The 24,108-nt window shown below is 36.8% G+C and overlaps 1 protein-coding gene across 1 annotated transcript in view; it reads right to left on the bottom strand.

The window, feature by feature from the left end:
• slc8a1b (solute carrier family 8 member 1b) overlaps nucleotides 1-12,666 on the bottom strand; it is a 158,969-nt gene extending 146,303 nt beyond the window's left edge. Inside the window, 1 exon segment of the mRNA XM_028468094.1 lies at nucleotides 12,102-12,666. The gene's annotated coding sequence lies outside the window, so the exon portion shown is untranslated.
• Nucleotides 12,667-24,108: the final 11,442 nt, after the last annotated feature.

The raw sequence follows: 24,108 nt of genomic DNA, 5'->3' as shown, positions 1-24,108 counted from the left end.
TAGACGTTTCGATAATGAAATGTGTCGCAAAAGTGCTATGGAAACATTTTTACGTGACTATACGTCACAGAACGTGACATAAATGGTCACATGACCACTTCTTTAAGCATTATACTTAAAAATGATTAGTGCCACATTAGACGTGAAACAACAAAGGAATGTATAGTGTTATAAGGAGGTTTGGAGCATCCATCTTCCTGCTGCAGAGTCTCGCGGGATGAGATTTCACAGGAGTTACGAGGCTCCAAACCAACCTTCAATGGGAACACGTTCAAAGCGCAATTATACTTTGTCGACATTTAGGAATATTGCTTTTATTTTGCGGAAATCTGTAATGGAAAGCCAGCTACTCAGAGGGGGGAAAAGGAAATGGAAAGCCAATTCATGCCCTTAAAACCACACCAATCACCACAGACAACCAACCATTTGTGAAAATGATCATTACTCAAGTGATGGTAAGATGACTCAAAGGGAAAAGATGATGACCAGTGTTACCGCCAATGCAAACTGCTTCAACATGCAAGACAAGACATTTTCCTCACAGCTGGACATGATGAAATATTCAAAACGGTGAGTGAAAGACAAAAGCTGTGTTTCCATTACCCTTGGAAATGCGCAAAAATCTAAATAGTGCAATAAAAACTGGTAATGGAAACACCTGAAGTTCTAAAAAAAAAACTCAATATCAAAATTCTCATGCTCTAAGTAAAGCTACATTCATAAACTCTAAAACTAACAAATATAGCCTCCATTCAATGCTTTCTGTGGTGCCGTGCATTACGTTTAATCTGATTTGTCGGCTAATATGTGATACATTTGCTTTTATTGCATCATTTCATTTTTTTGTAGTTTAACAATGTCCATTTATCCTTTTAAAAACAAAAAATAATAATTTATTCAGTAATGGTTGGGTGTAGAAGCGTAACAAATGACTTTACTTCTTTTAAAACGTACTAAAGGGTTGTATGAGTTGTGAGTTATGAGCTATATGAGTTATTTTAAATAATTACTCAGGCCAATGTTGTATCAATGCTCCGAGCGGGGCTTCCCTCTTGAAATACTGACTATGTAAGTTTGGAGGAGACGGACCATCTTTGTCCAGGTCATGTAACCTGGAGAACGTTTCACTTTACGGCAGTCACATGACCACAGGCTCTGATATACATAGTTCCCACGTGACGTCACGACATTTCCCGACCCGGCGCCGGGGCATCTGAAATGAGTTTAGCCTCTGGAGCAGCCGCTGTTGCAGCACTCTTCTCCCCGCGGTGCTTAGCCCGCCTCGCCGCATCGGTGGTGCTTCCCACCTACTCTTTGACCTCATCTCCGTTGTCGGCCCCCTTCACCCCGGGGTGCGCGGGGTAGGAGTGTGACGATATCTCGATACGGTGATATATCGCGATATTTTTTCGTACGATCAATTATCGATTTGCTCGCGCAAAGTATAGATTTTTTTTTTTTTTAAATCTTTTTTTTTTCAAAACCTTTTTTGCTTTTTTACTAAAATGTGCAGGTACATCTTTACAGAAATTGTGTCACTGTTTGTTGAAGGAACCAATATATTGTTTATTGGAATATTGCTGGTTTACTGGTAAGACAGACCCTATTTTTTGTTTACAGAAAGCACTATTGTAGATACTTACAGTATTTGTTTACGTTGGTATGTTGACAGTGATTTACAGAAATGCTGCACTAAGATAGTGTCACTGTTCATCGGACACTTTTTCAATGTATTGTCTTTCAGAGATATACAATAAAAATTGTGTTTTTTTCACTTAATCTTTTTTATTTCTTGTTATGTCAGATTATCGTAGATTGATTTCTGACCAATATATCGATAATCCCAGTATAGTCATATCGTGAGATAATCGTTATCGTGAGCTTTGTATCGCGTATCGTATCGTGAGGTATCCAAATGTTCCCGCCCCGAGTGTGGGATCGCCCGTACACCGTCCGCGCTGAACCTCGGCAAAGGGGACCAATGATGGCGCGAGCCCAGCCCCGCATCGCACCCCAGCCCTTAGAGCCAATCCTTATCCTGAAGTTACAGGTCAACTACTGTCTGCATATACAATCAAAAGACAAGGAAGGCTGGCCCGACTGACTGTTTGTTGATTTTTGCGACAGTGCTGTGGCACTTGTGGCCACTAGGGGCGTTTGATGTGAAAGTTGCAGGCCTAGCGCCCCTAGTGGCCAAAAGTTTCAAGTAAACTTACAAGTAATATGGCTGATTTAGAAGTATACTCAAAAAATACCAATAAAAGCAACTCAATTACAGTAACGTGATGCTTGTAATCCATTACATTCAGCAACAGAGGCAATGGTAAACAGTTTGAGGGCAACGGCAACATGAAGGGAAAGCAGCAGGACGGAGTAATGGGATGGGAACAACTGGGGTTAAACATGTGCGTATGCTCAATTTACCAAATGATATAAAACCACAATAATATTCCACAGCAAAAACAGAGAAATATCACACACACACATATGCGCACACACACATAAACCCACACACTTTCCTCTCCAAACATCTGAAGATTAATGGTCTGCATTTACCGTAATTAGAGTGATGTGCGCCTGTTTTTTTTTTCTGCCTCGCAGCCATTCTACTGTCCGAGATGTCTCGTCATATTATCACACTTGTGAAGAAAGGAAATGAGAAGCCCAACACTGCAATGCAGCACATTATATCCTGGAAAGATTTTTCTTTTCCTTCCTCAGAGTGTGATAAGGGGCAGAGTTAAACTCTAGAAACCCAGAGTTGTGCAATCCAAAGTGGAAAAAAAAAGGAACAAAAACTTGTTTTTCTTTAACAACACCCTGATAGGACGTGAGAACAAAACTAAAAACATTAAGTTATTGATTATCATCATGGCTTGAGGCGCACAGTAAAGTAACAGAAACAATGGTATGACTTGATTTTTCTTATGGTGGAATTTTATAAAAGGTATTCCTAGAAAACATGCCTGGCTTCGATCACATACTGTATTTCAAACTCAAGGCCCGAGGGCCAGGTTAAGCCCACCAGAGCATCTAGAACGGCCCGCAGGAAGATTTTGTTCAAAGTAAAAAGCACAGCAAAACCAGGACTTTTTGCACAAGTTGCAGTACTACGTTATTTTTTTAAAACCTGGAAAATTCTCGCAAATTGTCCCACAGAATTCTGGCACATTACATTGCAAATTTCAAGAAAATGTGTTGCAAAGTCCAACTTGCTTAACATTCAGGATTTTGTTTGAATTTGTGCTTTTTTTCCTTCACAAAAACATGGATTTTTCTGGTCTGGCCCACTTGAGGTCAAACTGGGGCGTGTGTGGCCCTTGAACTAAAATAGTTTGACACCCCTGCCTTAGATTGTAATTAAATATGACCATGTGCATGCAAACAACTTGTAATCAATGCTTCCAGATTAAAATCAACTAAAAAACATATCGGATTATATCAGCCTGCATTTAAAATCTCTGATACATCTTTAGTTTTTATTGGATTGATCGAGGTGGTTTTTATTCTAATCGATCATAAACTATTATTGTGTTTAGGGTTATAATATATGTAACCCATTGGTTAATAATGAATGGGTCAGTTTTTCTCATACTTAATGTTCTCTGTTTAATTAATATCACTTGATCAAGACTTTTCTAACATTCCACACCAAAAAAATGAGAAATACAAGTATTTATGATTCGGATATCGTCCAATTCCCAAGGCAGCGATATCGGTATTGTATTGGAAGTGTAAAAGTTTTATTGGAACAAGCCAAAGTGATAACTTGGGATACTGTTAGACATGCTATTGATTGATATTATTAGTCAAACCATTAGATATTTTTCCAGAAGCTTTATTAATAGTCAGTGTTTAAAATCAAGGGCCCTATTTTGACGTCAGAGAGAGATTTTTGACAATGAAAAGGAGGTTCAATCTCTTTAAATAAAACATGTGGACACCTTTGTAGCAATTTTTATTAACTGATAATTGACTGTGACCATTTAAAATGACAAAGTGTTGCCATTGTTATCTTCATTTGACTAGATTAAACTACTATTCTTAGCCACTACTAACACTCCTATAAACATGTTAAAGTTAATACTTATTTCCCACTTCAGTAAAGTTGACATTTTTCCCAGATTGACTCTTATTTTCTGTAAACACAGCCTCTTCTATTATGATGATGAAATTACCTCCAGCTGTGTTTATCAGCTTTGGTAAAAAAAAAAAAAAAAAAAACATGCAGGAAGTACATATTTATACAAATCTGAGGAGAAAAGTGAAGTAAAATGTCTTCTTTTTTTGTCTGTTTGTGAGCAACACAATGCTGAGATTGAATTTCTATGATGTATTGTTCTGTTGCAGCATCTGTTCATCATGTTATAGAAGAGGAAAACGAATCACTTTAGCTTCTGTTCCACTGATGTTAACTCTGACACACGAGGCAGCACAACCACTTATTATTAACCCGTTAATAACCCCCATCGCTTTCATTTACACTTTGACTTCATGGGTTACATGGTTGACCATCCTATTAACTATAGCATTAGCTTGGTAAATCCGTGTATCATTCGTTCATTCGTTTTTCATGTTTTTGTTACATAATGAAAAACGATTAAAAAAAACACTAATTATTTGATATTTGTTTCTAAAACGAAAAAACGGAAAACGCCTTGTTTTCAAATTCAACCGCTTTTGCTTCGGTACAGAAAACAAACACTTTTATTCGTTTTCTCCATTACCAATTTGCCAAAGTACGTGACCCGGAAGTGTACTCTCATCCGACGCTAACGGCTATGCTAACGGCAGTTCAGCTTCCATCTGTGCATCAGAAACGTGTCCTTTTTGCTTTAGCTGGTGTTGGGAACAGAACCTCCTCACGGACATTTCAGAGGATTTAGAGAATCATAAGTGTTGCAGAGCTAAAGATATCTCTGAATGTGTAACGCTTCACTTCCGGGTCACGTACTTTGGCAAATCGGTGATGGAGAAAACGAATAAAGGTGTTCATTTTCCGTTTATCGTTTTCTGTACCGAAGCAAAATGGCTTGAATTTGAAAAACAAGGCGTTTTCCATTTTTTCATTTTGGTTTTGGAAACAAATATCAAATAATGATAGTGTTTTTTTTTCATTTTTCTCGTTTTTGTTACATAATGAAAAACGAATGAACGAATGATACACGGATTTTGGTAGCGACCGTGAAGCCATTTTATTACACAGCACGCCTAACGTAAAACCAAGTTTAAGGTTCATAGATAAAGATTTAGTGACAATTTTTATTAAGAAAAATATATAAAGATGATTTATTACATAATTTCTCAAATTCCTTCACATGCAGTCTTTCTGATCCTTGTAATTTAGTTTGTTTGTGGCTGAATCCTCTAATAAAATGTTTTTGTATTTAAAGTTATTATTATCGTATAAATATAGGCCAGTTTTATAGTTTTTCTAACAGGACAATAATAGAGCTATTAATAATGTAATAAAACAGTTGGCTTTTTACCAGTTTAAATGGATAACAGTAAATCCTTTAAATAAATTAATTCATTCATTCATTAATTAATTAAAGAATATACAACAACAAACGCCCAAAAACTTCTGGAGAAAAATTCCAGCAAGTTCTTTTTTAATAATGTTAAGGTTTTTCAGGAAATCTACTTTGATCTCTTTGACATGTTTCGACTGTCAACTGCCAGTCTTCTTCAGAGGCATCTGCTGACTTTTTGAATAATATGTATAATTGTGTGAATAAATGAAACCTCAACACATTATTCAAAAAGAAGACAAAATTAACTTGCAGGGATTTTTACACGGAGGTCAAAGAAACATCATCGCGATCAGCGCACGCCTCTGAAGAAGACTGGCGTTTGCCAGGAGATCAATTTCCACAAAGACAGTTGTCTGAATAAATTAAACCTTAACATATTAACCCCTGAAGCTGCTCGGGATGCTGAATTGCCAATCGAAACGTTGTTTTCATATCCGCTGTAAACACACTTATTGACATTGTGGGAAAAGTGTTGCGCAATGCATTGTGGGATGTGGAGTCCATTAGACGGATGCAAAGAAGTTGTTTTCCTATATTGTTACTGTGATTTTGTGTGTTTCGTCTCCAGACAAGGAGGACAGTGATTGGCTAAAACATTTTTGATAAATACATTTTTCTGCATCCCTATATGGGACTCCACATCCCACAATGCAATGTGAGAAACTTTTCCTATAATGTTAATAAACCGTGTTTACAGTGGAGATCAAAACTACATTTTGACTGACAATTTCCACCTTTGACGTTGTTTTTCAAGCAAATGATCTTCGATTTATCGATCTATGAGGCCTACACTATGTATTTAGCAGGTTTTAGCAGCTTTAAATTAAACTTTAAAAACAAATTATTGCTTTGACCAACTTTAAGGCATTACATTTAACTATGGAATATCAGTTTCTGATTTGCAAACACACTGAATACATTAGGACTTGCAGAACACAGTAAATGCTATAACCTCTAACTAACAGCTAGATTTAAAATTTTGATTTCAATTTAAAATTCAGATTTAAATTTAGCATTTAGATATAAACACTCAGATATGATATTTATCCCTTTTTTTTAACATATAAACTAATTGTTTAAAATGTTGTTTTGCATGAATTTATGCCTTAAATGTGACGAAAAAGAGCAAAATATTTGAAATTAGCGAGAAAATGGTCATTGAATGTTTTCATTTGGTACGAGTGAGAACATTTTTCAGAAGGTATGTTCAATACGGGTCAGAAAAAATAAAGTTTAGCTGCTTATTAAAGTAAATGTGTGAGGTAGCTAAAACTAAAAACGTTACATCTGCACATAGAACACATCAGAATACATAATAACATTATCTCAGTCATACACTAAATTAAAAGAACATTTGTCAGTGCATCATTGCATCATCTAAGGGAGGGTTTAAGGAAGTTTTTTTTTAGCTAAAAAAACTAATATATATATATATATATCCAAAGTCAGTACAATTACTTTGATATGTTTCTAGAGCTGGAGTAGCCAATACATGACAAAGTAAATAGGTTTGGAGCTGTTCCAATTACTCTCAACATTAAGAAAGTGCTCTCCATGTCCTGCTTGTCCTTTCTATTCAAAGATGTATTTACTGTAAACAATAGCAAACAGAGAGGCTCAATACAAAAAGAGGGCGAGGCAGGGAATAGCACATTTGAAAATGACTGTTATTCTATATATTAGAAATAATATTATTCCGTCAGCCATGTTTAAAGTAAAATAACACACAAAAAAATATATGAATAATGCATAATTTCCCTTTATGTGTTAAAGTGGGAAACACTGAATGAACTAAAAATGCTGGTTTTTAATAAGAAAATGTAGTATATTATATTACAATTTTTTTTTCTGTAAATATCCCAGAATCTAACCAGTGTTTCTTAGCGCAGTCACTTGCTTTAAAGCAGAACTAAGTAACTTGCGCATAGCGCTCCCCCTAAAGGTCCCTTTTGGTTATGCCACTGTCGTAAAAACTCTGCACCCCCCGCCGCCTGCCCCACCCCACAGCTACATGCGCACCTTTGCTCTCCCAAGACGGTAGCAACCGTCTGGTCATAATCTAGTATTAGTTTGTATTGGGCTGCCGTAAAGCAGTACGTCTTACCAACTGGTCGAGGGCAGGAAAAGTGGCAAGTGCTGTTTTCTAGCCAGAAACAGCAGGGAGAGGTGAAAGACCCCCCAATCACCCCATAAACACTTCTATTACCCTCATAGGGACTATGAAAAGGTTTTATTAAGGTGAAAAAGTTACTTAGTTCTGCTTTAAATGCTTCCGGAATTCAACATATATTTATTTTTACTTTGATGTCCTGAAACGTAAACTTCCGGGGAAAAAGTTGTCTGAATAAATGAAACCTTAACATATTATTAAAAAAGAAGACAAAATTAACTTACTGGAATTATTACAGTACGTGGATGTCATGGGGGGAAAAAAAACAAAAACAACTGTGTCCAAACATTGGACACATTAAAAAGTGATCAGCAGACGCCTCTGAGGAAGACTGGCAGTTGACAGTCGAAACATGTCAGGAGATCAAAGTAAAGTGTCCATATATCTTGTTTAATACGTCTTGTCTTTTTTTCAAGAATCTGTTCTTGCCATGAGTTAAAATCAGACACAAATACCCCAAAACAAAGCTCAGTGTGGACTTTAAAAGCTTTTGGTGAACTACTGTAAGTAACTATGAAGGATTACAATTACATCACCACTCTGCTCTCTGTGCATTGACATATTTCCGATGCAGAAACCCAGCAGCTGTCACACTGACGCAGTTCGAGGCTTGAAGAAAGTTGCATGGCTCTGTGTGTGTGTGTGCGTGTGTGTGTGTGGCGCATTATCTCATAAACACATGCCACGATGCTGCTTATAGAAGAGCTGTGCTCAAGAAAGACCAGACTATCCAAGACCAGAATGCCAAGACAAGACCCAGACCATGAAAATCCAGTGTCAGTGTTGAACACTTGAAAAAAAAAGCATTGTCTCTTTCATTTTAGTTTTCTTTTAAATACATTTGACAGACAAAAACAAGGAGCCTGCAACTCTTTAAAAAAAAAAATCTCATCTTGACAAATTTGTTCAATCAAATTCTTGCAAAAAATAATATTTATATGTACTTAAAAGCCACTGATAAGTCCAGAGTTATTTAAATTGAAATATCTGAGAATATGATGTTTTTTTGTCAGGTGACTGAAGCCTAAAGTAAGTGTTCAGAGGTATTTCCGTCTAGAAATAAGATTGTCTGATGTCTGAGTTTTTTGCAGGTGTTTGACACATAAGGCAGAACAATCAGAAGTAAGCTAACGCTACATGTATAAAGCTAATTTACAACATGAAATAATCAGGAATAATTCAAAATGCTTCTTCCTATTATCACATTAATGAAGTTACGTAGCAAATATGTAGCTGCGCTTCCATTACCCTTGGAAATGTGCCAAAAAAAACCCCCTGAATTTCAGAAAAAAACACTCAGATATCACACAAAAAAAAATAATGCTTTCATGAGAATGTTTTCAGACATTTTTCGATATTGAAAGATTTCTCAGAAGCAAAATGGAAACACTTTTCCCGCAACTGAACATGACAGGAAGTGACGTACCTGGTCACAAGACCACTTCTCGCCGAGAACACGAGACCGAGACATTTCTCAGTATTATACTTTAAAACTGTTACTGCCACATTAGACGTGAAACCACAAAAGAAAGTGGAGTGTTATAAGGAGGTTTGGAGCGTCCGTCTTTCTGCAGCAAAGTCCAGCGGGATGAGATTTCACAGAAGTTACCAGACTCTAAAACAACCTTCAATGGAAACACGTTCAAAGCGCAATTGTACTTTGTAGAACCTTTAGAAATATCGTTTTATTTTGCGAAAAACTGCAATGGAAACACAGCTAGTGCTGGTGTGGACTGGTTTTTGACAGATAATCCAGAGTCTGGCCATGAGTCTGAGACTTTAACGAGACCAAGATTTTCAAAATGACCGGTCTCGAGTACAAAAGATTTTCGCTGTAGGATTGACTTGTTTGACTGAGTTGAATTATATTGTATCGGTTAGTGATCTTAAAATCATATTTATAATGATCGTAGTAGATGTAGTTTTTTTAACCGGTAGAATGTACGTAAGTTGCACTTCTGCATCTTGACCCCTCTCCCCAAGGACTACAGATGGAAATTACGCTAGCTTTTAAGCTAGTCTGGTACAAACATCTCTATTTTTTAATAAATTCATGTATTTGTATGCTGTCGTAATAAATGTATACATGAAATGAGTACTATAACAATAGCTCCTTGATGCCTTAGACCAGTGGTTCTCAAACTTGTTTGGCTCAAGTACGCCCCTTTCTCTCATTTATAAATCCAAGTACCCAACTATAGACCATAATGATGGAATGAATGATCATTAAGACACATTTTAAAGCATTTAATTGTATAAATGAGTGGAATGCAACAGTGTTTAGTGCCTGAATAGATTTATTTCTATAGTTTATCATTTACAATCATGCACCTAGTGTGGACCAAGACTGACAATTGTATTTTCAGTTCATGTTCTAATCAAGATCATTTTCATTATTATGATTATTACTCTTAATTTAAAATAAATATTATAAAACCCCATTTTTTAATGTTTTCATTTGTTAATTTTTCACTCTCTCTCTAAAGTACCCCCTGTAATGCCATCGCACCCCCATTTGAGAAACACTGCCGACCAACAGTGGGTCAAACTCCACCTGAGCTCGAGTCCTCAAACCAAAGTTAATCTGTTTTACTATCCTCGCCATTGTCCTGCTAACTTCTCTTTTTTTCCAGAGTGTCCCACAGCATGATGCTACATTAGATCAATAAATAATGGCAAAGCCTGTTGGGGGGCTAAAATAAAACACTTGGTACCCGGGGTGGACTGGCCATCTGGCGTACCGGGAATCGTCCCGTTGGGCCGTCGACCCCAAGTGGGCCGGTCCCTTTTTTTGTTGAGCAAGCGAAGACAGACATGGTAACAGGTGGCAAAAAAACAAACAAAAGTGCCAAAAATATGGCAAGAAAAGAGTGAAAAGTGACAAATGTTCTAAAATCAGTCAAGAATGGCCAAAAAATGGGCAAAGAAAGAGGAATTAGAAGGAATGTAACGGCGAAGGGTAGCCTAAATAGGGAAAATGTGGCAAACAATAGTGAGAAAGGGCAAAAAAAGGAAATAACTGCTATTTACTTGTATTTATAGCTTATTTGGAGGAAAAAATTAAGAAAAGACAAAAATTGGATAAAAGTGTCAAAAGGAACCTGCAAAAATAGACAAAAAAATAGGGGAAAATTGATATTTATTGGCAAATGGTAGCTAAAATCTGGGGGGGAAAGTGTCGTAACTTTTTTCAAAAAGGGACAAAGGAAGTTGCATAATAGCAAAAGAATATAATAAACAAGGGGTTAAAAGTTTCCCCTCTTATGGTTTTCTGGGTTAATAATAATTAAAATAAGAACATAAAAAAGAGCGACATGTTGAGCATCACGGACATGGTGTCTGTTGATAATGTAGTGGCTGGTCTGGACAGAAAATGCCAGGGCTGAATTTTTGTCCCAGTCCACCCCTGCCTGGTACCCTTGGGTGTGTTTCACTCGTTGATTGCCATAAATCTGATTTCCGAGCATCCACAGTAGAGGAGCATCAGTCCCTGACTGTGTCCTAAAGCCTAAATGGTACCAAGCTCTCCCAGACGCAGTGTTGGTGTGTGTCATATGAGGGGAGAGAGAACAAGTCTCTGTGGCTGCTGCTTTATCTTATAAAACCTTAGCAATGGGGGCTTTATACCAATGCCTCTCAGTCTTTATTGTCTTCTTTTTAAATTGATCTTCCTCTGATGCAACATTAAATATGCTGCTGTCCCATTTCAGATTGGCTCCCTAACCTAAACCTGCTCTGCACTGATGCACAAAGGCACTCGGTCAGCCCCCATAGTCGCAAAGGATGGAGACCCTGCAGAAATGCGCAAATGGAATCACCACCAATCACCATCACAACCAGTGCGCATTGTTGCTCACACAACTTCCATGGGTGAACGCCTATGGGAAGAAGGTGAGAACGTGGTTCTACCCAGACGTGCTCTGCATCTCTAATGGGAAACAAGTGAAAGACGGACACCAGGACCTGAACGTATGCGAGGGGCCAGTGGAGCAATAAGGAATAAGGCAGGGGTGGAGAGGGAATAAAACAGAGCCTTGAAACCAAGGGAACCAGCCTCTGGGGCCCCAAGTAGCTGACAAAAAAAAAAAAAAAAAAAATCCAATTGCCACATTCTTCCCCCATCACTCCCAGTCATTTCTAACCCAGTGGCCCCCACAGTCAAGAGGGAAACGCGCAGCGGACTGAATGAAGGAGGATAGGGACAAGGCGTCTCCAAACCCTCCAGACGCACGATGCGTTCACGAGTTTAATGTGCACGTTTGGACACCAACAAATCATCCCTCAAGAAAGAAATAAAACTTGCCTTGGAATAGTTAATATCACATAAAAATGGAAAAAAAGAAAACACATCATCGCGTTCATTCATTCTCCATTCATCATTAGGTGGAATATCTCACCTGTTTGTCCCACTGCTTGTTTCCAGAATCCAGAGACGAAGGGCTGTAGTAAAGACACAGCTTTAGTAGTACAATGAGTGATAGAGAGACAGAGACAGAGAGAGAGAGAGAGAGAGAGAGAGAGAGAGAGAGAGGGAGGAATGGAGGTGAGGAATAGTAATGGAGACGCAGAGAAGAGCTGCTCGGATACACCAGCCCAGCCAAAGGAACGGAACGGAAAGGGTCCAGATTCCCATGCACTGATACGCGCTTTTATCACTCGGTGGTGTTGTTGTTGTCTTGCGCCGTTGTTGCCGACTCTTGGTTTCCACGCAGTCCGACCCGGGTGACCTGTATGATCGGATGACCGCAGCGACGCTTCATCAGCAAACCCGCGTCTGTTGTTGGGACGAAACGCGTAACGCGGCGGAGTTCTTCCTCATTCTTCTTCTTCTTTTTCTTCTTCTTCTTCTTCTTCTTCTTCTTCTTCTTCTTCTTTTTCTTCTTCTTCTCTTTCCGTCCGTTTCCCCCTTTGGTTCCGTGTGGGCAGCAGAGAGAGAGAGAGTGTGTGTGTGTGTGTGTGTGTGTGTGTGTGTGTGTGTGTGTGTCTATCATTCACACACTGACTCAGATCGGCTCACCCTCCCACTTTCCTCTCCCTCATGTCTCTCGCACACACACACACACACACACACACACACACACACACACACACACACACACACTCCTATCTCAACTCTTTAATGTTACATTCATTTCCATCAGTTATTTTCTGATTAGTCAAAAGTTCAGGTTTAAGGAAGAGAATTAGGGCCAATTTTAATCTGAGAAAATAATTTTGGGAAAATCAAGAATGAAGTCGAAAAGACAAGATTAAAGTTGAAATTTTGAGAATAAAGTTTAAAGATGATGTTGAGAGCAGTATTGTTTATTTTGTGTGTTTTCCTAACATCTTGTGTGTTTCTGGAGTCATTTTTGTGGTTATTCTTCATTTTTGTAGCAATTTTGTTTTTTGCTGTTGTCCTTCTGTGTGTTTTTCTAACATTTTGTGTATAAAACATTTGTATTTTCAATCACCTTTTCATACACAGCTTTGTCAAAGCGACAGAGAACATTGCGTAATATAAGAATCCAGACTGAAAAACATTTTATATAAATAAACTACTGGATAAATTGTGTTCTTCACTGCCATTATAAGGAATCTTGTCTCTGTATTTTTATTCAAATTTGCATCTCAGGAGAAGTCCAGAATAAAGTTTAAATATGATGTTGAGATCAAAGTCGAAAAGACAAGATTAGAGTCGAAATTTCCAAAATAGGCTCAAAATACAACACTGTGATAAAAATCTATGGAATCAGAATTTAACTTCATTAGCAAACCTTCGACTTTTATAACAATATTTTATTTTGAGTTAATTTTGGACATTTCAATCTTGTTTTTCAATTTTAATCTCAACATCATTTATTCTCGAAATTTCATTAAACTTTCATCTCAAAATGTCGGCTTTGTTATCAAAATTTCTAACCCCATTAATAACAACACAGTAGGTCCAAATGTATGGGGACCCCCATTTATTTATTTTTTTTTAAATCACAATGTACAGTCCAGACCCGATGAAACTCGATGGAGTAGTTGAGGAACCAACCCGACATAACTGAGTCAAATTTCTTAAAGATCAGTCAATTACGAACCGAGAAATTTAATAGAAGTTTCCATGGTGAAGGGTCTATCTTTGGTTAACATTTTGTCGAAAGTACTTTTGACATAATCTAGCAATAAGACATACAAATAATTAAATAAACGGCGGTGAAAATATTGCTTTCTTGGCGAAAAAAGTAACATTTGTTTGCCAAGAATTATACACTATAATACACTATTATTCAACCACTGCATGAATGATACTTTCCTACGATTGTTGATCTTCATGACGTTTTATGTTGTTCATTATTACCGTTTATATAAGAGCTATAATGATGTGCATATAAAGCACAAAACAGCTGCTCCAAAATTAAAACAGTAATTTTTCAGCCTTAACACAGTAATGTAAAGTAAGCTGTGCATATTCCAGGTGCACATTCTGCTGTTGAAAATGCTTATGAAAATAAATGTGGAAAAACTAATTCACAGCATTTTTCTCAGCTACACAATGCTAAACATATCAGGCTAATGAGCTGCTGTTAGCAGTGACTCAGCAGTAGCGACAGGCTGCATATTTACAACAACATACCGTGCAATAGTTTGGCTGACCTGTTAGTGGATAACAGTCACAGTCCGTTAAAATCCAGTCGCAGCGTTAGCTTAGCTTCACTGATGCATCTTTTGGAGACAAAAATAATACTTGTATTTCGACTCTGAGAAGCTCGTCCTGCTCTCGCATTGACTCGCCATGATTGGCGCACGTGATGTAAACAGAAATACGCTGACAATGCTTCTTCTTCTACTGTTTTAACATGTTTGGCACGGCATCCCGCAAAAATATGTAGCGCCACTGTAAACAGGAAGTACACTGAAGCTAGCAAAGTAACGGACAAACGCACCATATTGTAACGGCAACGGCGTTATTTCTTTAGAAATATATTGCGTTGCAGTACTAGTTACTGTCAAAAGTGACGTTGGGGCGGTAACGCGTCCATTTTCTGACCCGCTTGCTCCTTTTTTTCAGGGTCGTGGGTGTCTGCTGGTGCCTATCTCCAGCTGACTTCAGGCGGGGGTACACCCTGGACAGAATGCCAGTTCATTGCAGTGCCCCCAATGCAGTCATTATAATCAATTTGTTTGGGGTGTACCGTAAATTCTACCCAATCGTGTGTTTATCTGGGTTTTCTTTTCTTTTAAAACAAACAACGTGATTAAACACCCTTGATACTAAGAATGTTGAGGTTTTAAGTAGAAGATCAGTTGATTTTGAGTTGTGTCGTGAACAGATTGAGACTTTGGTAGTTAAGGATGAATTAAAAGTGGAACTAAAAGGCAATTTTAAATTGGTGAAAAAAGCATGTGAGAATCAGGCTGCAAAAAAACCAGTTGTTTCAAGAATAAAGGCGAAATGCAAGCTTGAGGCTATTGCTGAGAAAGAAGTGGAGATATGGGCCGAGATAGAGGGACAACAAGGTCAGTTTGTGAAGCCACAAACAGCAAAAACAAGTTTGGGCAGAGACAGGTCGGTGAAATTTACCAAGTCTGAGCAAAGCAGAAGGTAAACCATAAAGAGGGGGAGGGTTGAGAAGAAAAGGGCCAGAAGCAAAGAATAGCTGAAGAACAAATGATCTGAAGAAACCGCCTCTATAGAGAATAGTCGATAAATGATCTCCCAAATAGACGTAGTGACACTAAAGACGACACTACATTTTTGGCTTTTGATTTGCTAAAAAATTATATCTTAAAAATGTTTAGTCCAACCAAAAAGACCTTTCCTTTTAATGGGGTGCAAGTGACACCCACTTAATAATGAGTGACATTTCATGATTCAGTATTGAAATATTTACAGCACTTTACAACTTTAAACGCAACCGCAACCACAAATATGTGATTGTCTGATCCACGGGCCACATTTTTAAAATCCAACATTTAGAGTAATAACCAATCTGGGAATTATTACAGGAAATATCAATGGTATGTACTTTTCTGTCATTCTTAGTATTTTTGTTGTTTTGTGTGTTTTTGGAGTAATTATCATATTATTTGATTCACTTTTGTGTATTTTTGTTGTTTTGCTGTGTATTTTCCTGGCAGTCCGGGGGCCAATACCCATACAGATAATACTCCTACACAACTCTTTATAATATGTCAAATGTCTTTTTTTTCATCTCTTTCTGGTTGAAGCTTTTACTGTGGTAACACATACAGTATATACAGTATAATGTTACTATACTTGAACCAATTTAAGGATGACATGGTGGTTTAGTAAAATGGATTGAAACCCTCTGCTCATGAAGCATCAACGCAGTAAAGTCAATGGTTTGGCCTGTGATTTCATAATGTTCAAGCTTAAGACCTCAGAAATGCTCCCAGCTGTCAATCAAAATAACCAAACCAACAGCTCAGGATATCCATCCATCCATCATCCATCCATCCATCCATCAAAACAATGTATAATCTACACTTAATGCTGGAAAAAATCAAAACCACTCAGGATCAAATGGGGGCTTGTCCATGGTAGCACCATTGGCTCAAATGGAAGCTTGTCCATGGTAGCACCATTGGATCAAATGGGGGCTTGTTCATGGTAGGACCATTGCATCAAATGGGGGCTTGTCTATGGGTAGTATCTTTGGCACAAATTAAGACTTGTCCATGGTAGCACCATTGGATCAAATGGGGGCTTGTCCAGGGTAGCACCATTGGATCAAATGGGGGCTTGCTCAGGGTAGCACCATTGGATCAAATGGGGGCTTATCCAGGGTAGCACCATTGGAATTTAGGGGAATCAAAATAGAATACTCTCCATATGATAATACCCCTAATGTTTTGGGGTACAAGTATAGAGAACCTAATATTGTGTTAAACATTAGAACATTCTTGTGGAGGGAGCCTTGTCCACCCTCCAAACACATCTTATATTCAAGTTTGAAAATATATTATTATTCATGCTTACTGTATTTCTCCAGATCAAAAAGTAATTATTCACTCAATGATGTTCTTAGAACAATAAAACAATTCAAATTTAAGGAGAAGAATATACACATTTACTTATTTTAGTGAGGTATGAATAATTGTTCCAACTTTCTTTTCTTTTGTATAAATTCAGGCAGAGCAGCATCTCTGCAGAAAATGATTATAAAAAATAATAATGCTGGAACGCTGTTTCAACCTAAACAAATGAGCATTTTTGCAATTTGTACGAGGCAGAATAAAACCTGTGAAAAAACCCTGTGAAGATGTGAATTTATCACGATCAACTAAATCTAAGTTCATTTTCACACCAAAACACACAGGGCGAGAAAAATAGCTGAAATCTGGTTTTCTTACTCGTACAAAGATACTGCCGCTCGCTCCCGTTCACATGCTAGAACACATTCTTCAACACCATCATCATGATGCACTGTGACAGATTAAAACCTAGAGGCTGGAAAACACCGTGTTGTGGTAAGACATTGTCCTCCAGGAGAAGCTTCTGGCTGATAAAACCTGAGCTCTGTGATTCTTGTGGACACCTACAGCTGAGGTCAAAAGCCTCTAATGGTTTGTCTCCAAACTGCTGCTGAACAGATTACGTAAAGGGTTTGGGCAGAAGACAGTTTAATTTAGCTGTGCAATCATACAAAAGCAAAGTGCTTGGCTAAATTGAAAGCTAAGAGATTAAAACTCATCGCCTTAGATGTGATGACACTCAGACTAAAGTCAAGACTCTACCTACGAGCAAGGCTTATATGCAAATTAGATTGTGGAGTATTTAAGGTTTAATCCTGCTTTGGTCCCGAGTTTGGAGCTTGAATTTGAAAAACAAGGCGTTTTCCGTTTTTTCATTTTGGTTTTGGAAACACATCAAATAATGAGTGTTTTTTTTTTTCATTTTTTTATTTTTTGTTACACAATGAAAAACGGATGAAAGAATGATACACGGACTCATACACATTATGTTCAAATCCCACTAGTCCTTATTGTAATATTTTGACTAAATATCCAGTGATCTTTGACTTACAATGAAATGATTAATCCTAAACAAAGATCCAGTTCATCCAAGTCTAGCTGTAGAGATTTAGATACACAATTTTTCCAACAACTTTTTCTGAAAAAACTGAGACAATATCCTCGAGCTCCTCCTAAAGTGTTTATCGCAACGTTAATTTAGTTGCTGAGTCCCATACCACAGCTCTTACAATTAGGTTCATCTATGCTTGTGTTGTCGTACTTAGACACACAGTTGTCCTCTCTGATGGCCTCTCTTTACTCATTTAACCTCTGTTACACTTTTTATCTCGTGACATTTCCAAAATTCTCGTTGAACAGGCTGATCATCTCTGCCCTGCAGAAATCTCACTACATTCGTTTAGTCAACGTTGGCACAAACCGTTCCTTTTTCTGTTTATAAAGCCATCCAGTCCAGGCTTGCATTAAAACATCTTTTCATAATAGAACGTGTTAAAGTCTGAAACTCAAACATTCTTTTACAGAATATTTGCGTAATAAGTATAAAGACATAAACACATTTAAAATGAATACACAACTGAATAACATATATTATTGTGAACTATATGGCATTTTTTTTTTTTTTTAAATCATTTTGTGTGTTTTCAAGTTATTCTTGTGGTTATTCTGGATTTTTAGAGCAATTTTCTTTTGTTTCTTTTGTTGTCCTTTTGTGTATTTTTCTAACATTTTGTGTGTTTCTGAAGTAATTTTTGTGTAATTTACTGTCATTTTGTCTTAAACGTTACATGTATTAAAATGTTACATGTATTTAAAAAAAATAAATAAAATCACATTACTATGACAATAAATGTATTTTTCTAACATGTGTGTTTTGGAGACATTTTTGTGTATTTTTCTGTCATTTTGTGTGTTCCTGGATACATTTTAGTGTATTTTGTGTTGTGTGTTTCTGGAGTCATTTTTGTGGTTATTCTGGATTTTTTTTATAGCAATTTTGTTTTTTGCTGTTGTCCTTTTGTGTATTTTTCTAACATTTTGTGTGTAAAACATTTGTATTTTCAATCACCTTTATATACACAGCTTTGTCAAAGCTACACAGAATATTTGCGTAATATAGAAATACAGATTAAAAAAACATTTTATGTAAATAAACTACTTCACTGCCATTATAAGGAATCTTGTCTCTGTATTTTTTATTCAAACTTGCGTCTCAGGAGAAGTCCAGAGGCTAAAAGCAGGTATTATTCATCATCCAATTAGATCCCAAAACAAGCCTATTTTGATCTTTAAAATGGTGATAACTTCTTTAATCATAATCCTCATGTATTACTATTTAATTCATTTGTTTATTATGTATTTATCTCTAAGGGGATTTTAACAGTGTATGGTGCAGAAAAGGTCAGCGTTCAATTTATGCCGTACGACCGACTCTCGCGACAATCTGGCTCGAGAACGAAGAGACGCAGAGTGAAAATGAAAGCGATCCATGCTGAGTGACTCAGCGTTTGTAGATATTCCCTTTGGTCAGATTATTTACCTCGGTCCTGCTCTAATCAGGCTGTGTCATAGACGTAGTAATAGTAGAGCGTGTCTCCTTGTGGAAATATATGATCGTTATGTAACATAAAGAGTAGTTCGGTAGCGTTTGCAGAATGATCGATCCACCGTGATTTACAGAAAGGTTCACAGCCGTAGATGAAAAAAAAAAAAAAAAAATCAATGTGTACTGTATATGACAGGAGCAATGTGTTTTTGCTGGGATTAAAGTTGAACAAAAACCCCCAAAAAAGGGAGCAAAAAAGACTTCATGGTTTCACTAAATCAAAGACACACACACACACACACACACACACGTGCCAAAAAGTTAGCAAAAATGTTGTTTGATGAATACGAAGAGAACGGAAGCCATAAAATGTCTGACAAAATGCAAAAAGTTAATTATGAAACAGTAAATGGAGTTTATGTGCTTCATGAATTAAAAAAAAAAAAACACAATTATACAGTTACACAAGAATCCTGTGCTGTGCTCAGAAATAACGTCCTTTTGCCAAATTTCTGCATTCATGAAGAAAAAGCAGAAATACTGTATGTCTTACTTTTCTCTTCATTTCATGTTGACCTGCAGCCACTTTTCTCTCTTAATGGGGACAATCTAAAATAAGGAACTATTTTTGTGTGAAGAAATATGCTGCGTATAGAAGAAGAAGAAGATGAGGCCAAGGGGGGAGTCTGCCATCGTCCCCCTGTCCTCTCCTATCTTCTATCTGCTTTCTCTTCCCTCACAGGTTGCCCTGGGCTTTAGTCAAACTAAGCAGGATAAGAAACAATAGAGCAAAGGACAAAATGAAGTCGAATAGAATAAAAAAAGTCTCGGATGAGGGCGTTTGTATTGGATTGACTCACGTTTGCAGCATTTTCACAGAATTGATTCACTTTTGCTCCACTGGATGGTTACTTTCATACTGTATGTTCATGTTTAAATAGCCCCAAATCTCAGTGTGGAATAGCAAAAATACAACAGTAAATAGGCATATGAAATGCTGTTATTTATACACACTGAGCATCTGAATTGGTTTATATACAACTTGGTGCTGAAAGAGATGCTCTTCTCTCCTCTGTGTGTGATGAAGAACTCAAGAATAGGGTCGTGTTGGAAATGTCATACTAACGTACTACTCATACTAAGTTTGACGTCAAAATTAGTATGTAATGAGTTCACATTAGATAGTATGGAAAGATTGAGTACGCGAGAAACATCCCGATGTACACTTCACTAGTCATACTCAACCGCCGCATGATGCATTACAAGTCCTGGGAGCAGCTTCAAGCTAAAACTCAAACATCCACTTTTCAAAATAAAAGCATCTCTTCTTGTCTTCCATTAGGTTTATAACCCTTTTCTAAATAGGGCTCTTATTTTGAAGTTAATGGGAAGTTTTGTCAGTAGCACAATGGAGGGTCTCTGAAAATCTCCGAAATGTCGGAATGAAATGTGTTTCCGTGAGTTTTATGGATGAAGTGAGCACATGTTGATATTCTACTTGTTCACTTTCTCACTGAAAATATTTTCAGAACTTTCAAAGGTGGAGAATCAACAGAGATATTTAGTCTCAGTGTGATTCAGGTTTTTGTCATTGGAAAACTCAGAAGTATACTTCAGTGGGAACGGTCATCATCCTAATCATACTTACTGTATATGTATATAATAGACAGTTTATACTCATTGAGGTTGTATCGCATAGTGTGACATTTCAAACACAGCCTTAGTGTAGTATTGTCCGAAACACAGCAACGACTTCTCCTCGGGTTCTCCTGTTTCTCGTGCTGTGGTCTGTGCATCAGTATTATGGGAATACTGGGAACTCATGCAATGAGAGAGGTTCTACGCTGTTTGGACTTTAAAAAAAAAAAAAAAAAAAAAACAGTGATTAAAAGGGTTTTTTTTCTGTAAACAATTGATCGCAATTAACTTGATAAAGTCCCAGTACTAATAAATTGGTCAACATTCAAGGACTTATGCCTGTCATTGTTATTTAAAATAATGAAATTAACTTTGTGTCATATGTGCCCTTTAAACCTGATGTACCAATGTCGTCTGCTGTTAAGAGCTCAGCATTAATCAGCTAGGATTTCTCATAGGAAACGTTGCATTGCATCTTGGGAAATATATGTTGGGAATGGTCGTCATCCTAATCATACTTATAGTATATAGTAGACAGTATATATTCATTGAGTTTGTAGCGTCATTTTTTCTTCTGACAAAACACAATTTGTGTGATTTCAAGGGAAGCTAGTTTCTTATTCTAATTTATTCTAATCTATATATTAATGTAATTAAATACTGTATATATTAACACTAATAAAAGGCTTTGATCCTATTGACTCTTCTAATCAGTAATAAGACAGAGAAGAAATCTGACTTGAGGTGATGGGGGTGAAGTCATGACTTGAACGTGAATGTTACGCATGTTAATCAGCCTCACTCTCTCCATCAACAATAATAAACAGGTCAATGTTAAATTTGATGTACTAGTGCAGTGCCCGCAGGAAGTATGTACATATTTAGCACTGTAATATAGGCTAGCATACATCTGCAGCCTGCTGAGAGAGAGAGAGAGAGAGAGAGAGAGAGAGAGAACTACAAACAAACTTTTTTCTGTTAATTCTTGTTTTTTATTTTTTATTTTTTTTGCCATTGAAAGAGGCCATTATTACATCTCAAAATGACTTCACTAATCAATTGATCTTTATTTGTATTGCGCCAATTCATAACACGTGTTATCGCAAGACACTTCACAGAAAGCAGAGAGCTGTTCTAACTAATCTAATCAAACTAATCAGACATTACACACTACTGAACCAAGCAGCAGCCATGTTGAAAGACTCAGCTCTGTCTGTCCCTGAACCGCAGAAATACAGTATTTGATCCACAGACACACAGACATACAGAGATCCCTTGATTTACAGATAGATAGATAGATACTGTAGATAGATAGATAGATAGATAGATAGATAGATAGATAGATAGATAGATAGATAGATAGATAGATAGATAGATAGATAGATAGATAGATAGATAGATAGATTCTATAGATAGATAGATAGATAGATAGATTAGATGATAGATAGATAGATAGATAGATAGATAGTAGATAGATAGATAGATAGATAGATAGATAGATAGATAGATACTGTAGATAGATAGATAGATAGATAGATAGGAGATAGATAGATAGATAGATAGATAGATACTGTAGATAGATAGATAGATAGATAGATAGATAGATAGATAGATTCTATAGATAGATAGATAGATTCTATAGATAGATAGATAGATAGATAGATAGATAGATAGATAGATAGATAGATAGATAGATAGATACTGTAGATAGATAGATAGATAGATAGATAGATAGATAGATTCTACAGATAGACAGATAGATAGATAGATAGATAGATAGATAGATAGATAGATAGATAGATAGATAGATAGATAGATAGATTCTACAGATAGACAGATAGATAGATAGATAGATAGATAGATAGATAGATAGATAGATAGATAGATAGATAGATAGATAGATAGATAGATAGATAGATAGATAGATAGATAGATAGATAGATAGATAGATAGATAGAAGCTAAGTTATTTAGTTATTTTGTGGATTTGCTCCCTTAACTGAAGTGCTAAAGCTAGCAGAATTAGCAAGATCATAAGATTTTTTACCCTTGCCTTTTTTTTTTTTTAACTTTCTAACTTTTCTTAGCAGAGACTTTTTCTCCTCCCCAGGTTGCAGCTGTGCTCACAAGATAAACAGCAGGCAGTGCAGTTTGTCTTTGTGCATGTGACTCATGTACAAAAGGATTTAGGTAGAAACGAGTTCAAGAGAAAACAAACTCCCAAAGGCCTGAAGGCTCCAACTCTTAGCGAATGCATCGTGTATTTTATTTATCTCATTAAGACCAGGCGTGCTGTTTGACCTTTTTAATTTATTTTTTTTCTTAAAGCTTTTACATTTCTTTGTTTTTCTTTTCTTTTCTGGAATTTTGAACAGTAGTTTTTTTTTTTGTTGTTTTTTTTTTTTTACCAAAATCCATATTCTCCTAGCAGAGCAATATTCTGAACAGTTGCTGAAGGAGGCAAAAAAGAAGTGATTGCTGCATCCATTCCATGCAGTCACAGTGTGAGGTGACAGAAAAAGTAAAGCAGAGATGGAGTTGCTGCCCCCGCTGTAAACTTTAACTGCTGAACAATGGGAGAAAGCAAAAGTGAGGGAAAGGTTAGCCAATAATTTGAGGTTTAGATGCGAATGAGTGAGAGAAAGAAGATAGTGGCAGAGGTGGATCGATTGGGGGGCGTAAACCCATGACAGAGGGTTAATGACAAGACTTTCTAAGCAAGTTTCGGGAAAATGTTTGTGTGCTTTTGGATTTAAGCCCTGTTTACACTGCAACGTTTTTAAGTGAAAACGTTGTCACGTTTTGTCTGTCCGTTTACACGGCAACAGCGTTTTGGTGCTTGAAAAGGTAACATTTCAGAGTGGACATTTTTGAAAACGCTTCCCTCTCCGTCAGGGCTGGTCCTAGAACCTTTTTGGTGCCCAAGGCGAAATTACTTAATCCAAAAGCAATGCAAAACAGTGCAATCAAAAGTTAAAATAAGATATAAAAGTTTCAGTACAAGGAAATTTCTACTTTCCTGTTTGGTTTTACTAGTCAGTAACACAGATCTTAAAACCAAAGAACACAATAGAATTATATAGAATAGAAAAGAATTCAATATGGGCAGAAGATTAGAATCTATAGTTACAGATTTTTAAAATTAATATTCAAACAAAAGAAAACACGTACAGTGATTTTAAAAGGTGTGTTTCACATTTATTACACTTTTTAAATTAATATTTAAAATTTTTTAAAAAGAATGGGGGGAGGGTG

This window comes from Gouania willdenowi, chromosome 15 (genome assembly GCF_900634775.1).
Source record: "Gouania willdenowi chromosome 15, fGouWil2.1, whole genome shotgun sequence".
NCBI classification, from domain to species: Eukaryota; Metazoa; Chordata; class Actinopteri; order Blenniiformes; family Gobiesocidae; genus Gouania; species Gouania willdenowi.
The sequence above is the reverse complement of the archived record's forward strand: the minus strand, read 5'-3'. Positions and strand labels throughout refer to the sequence as shown.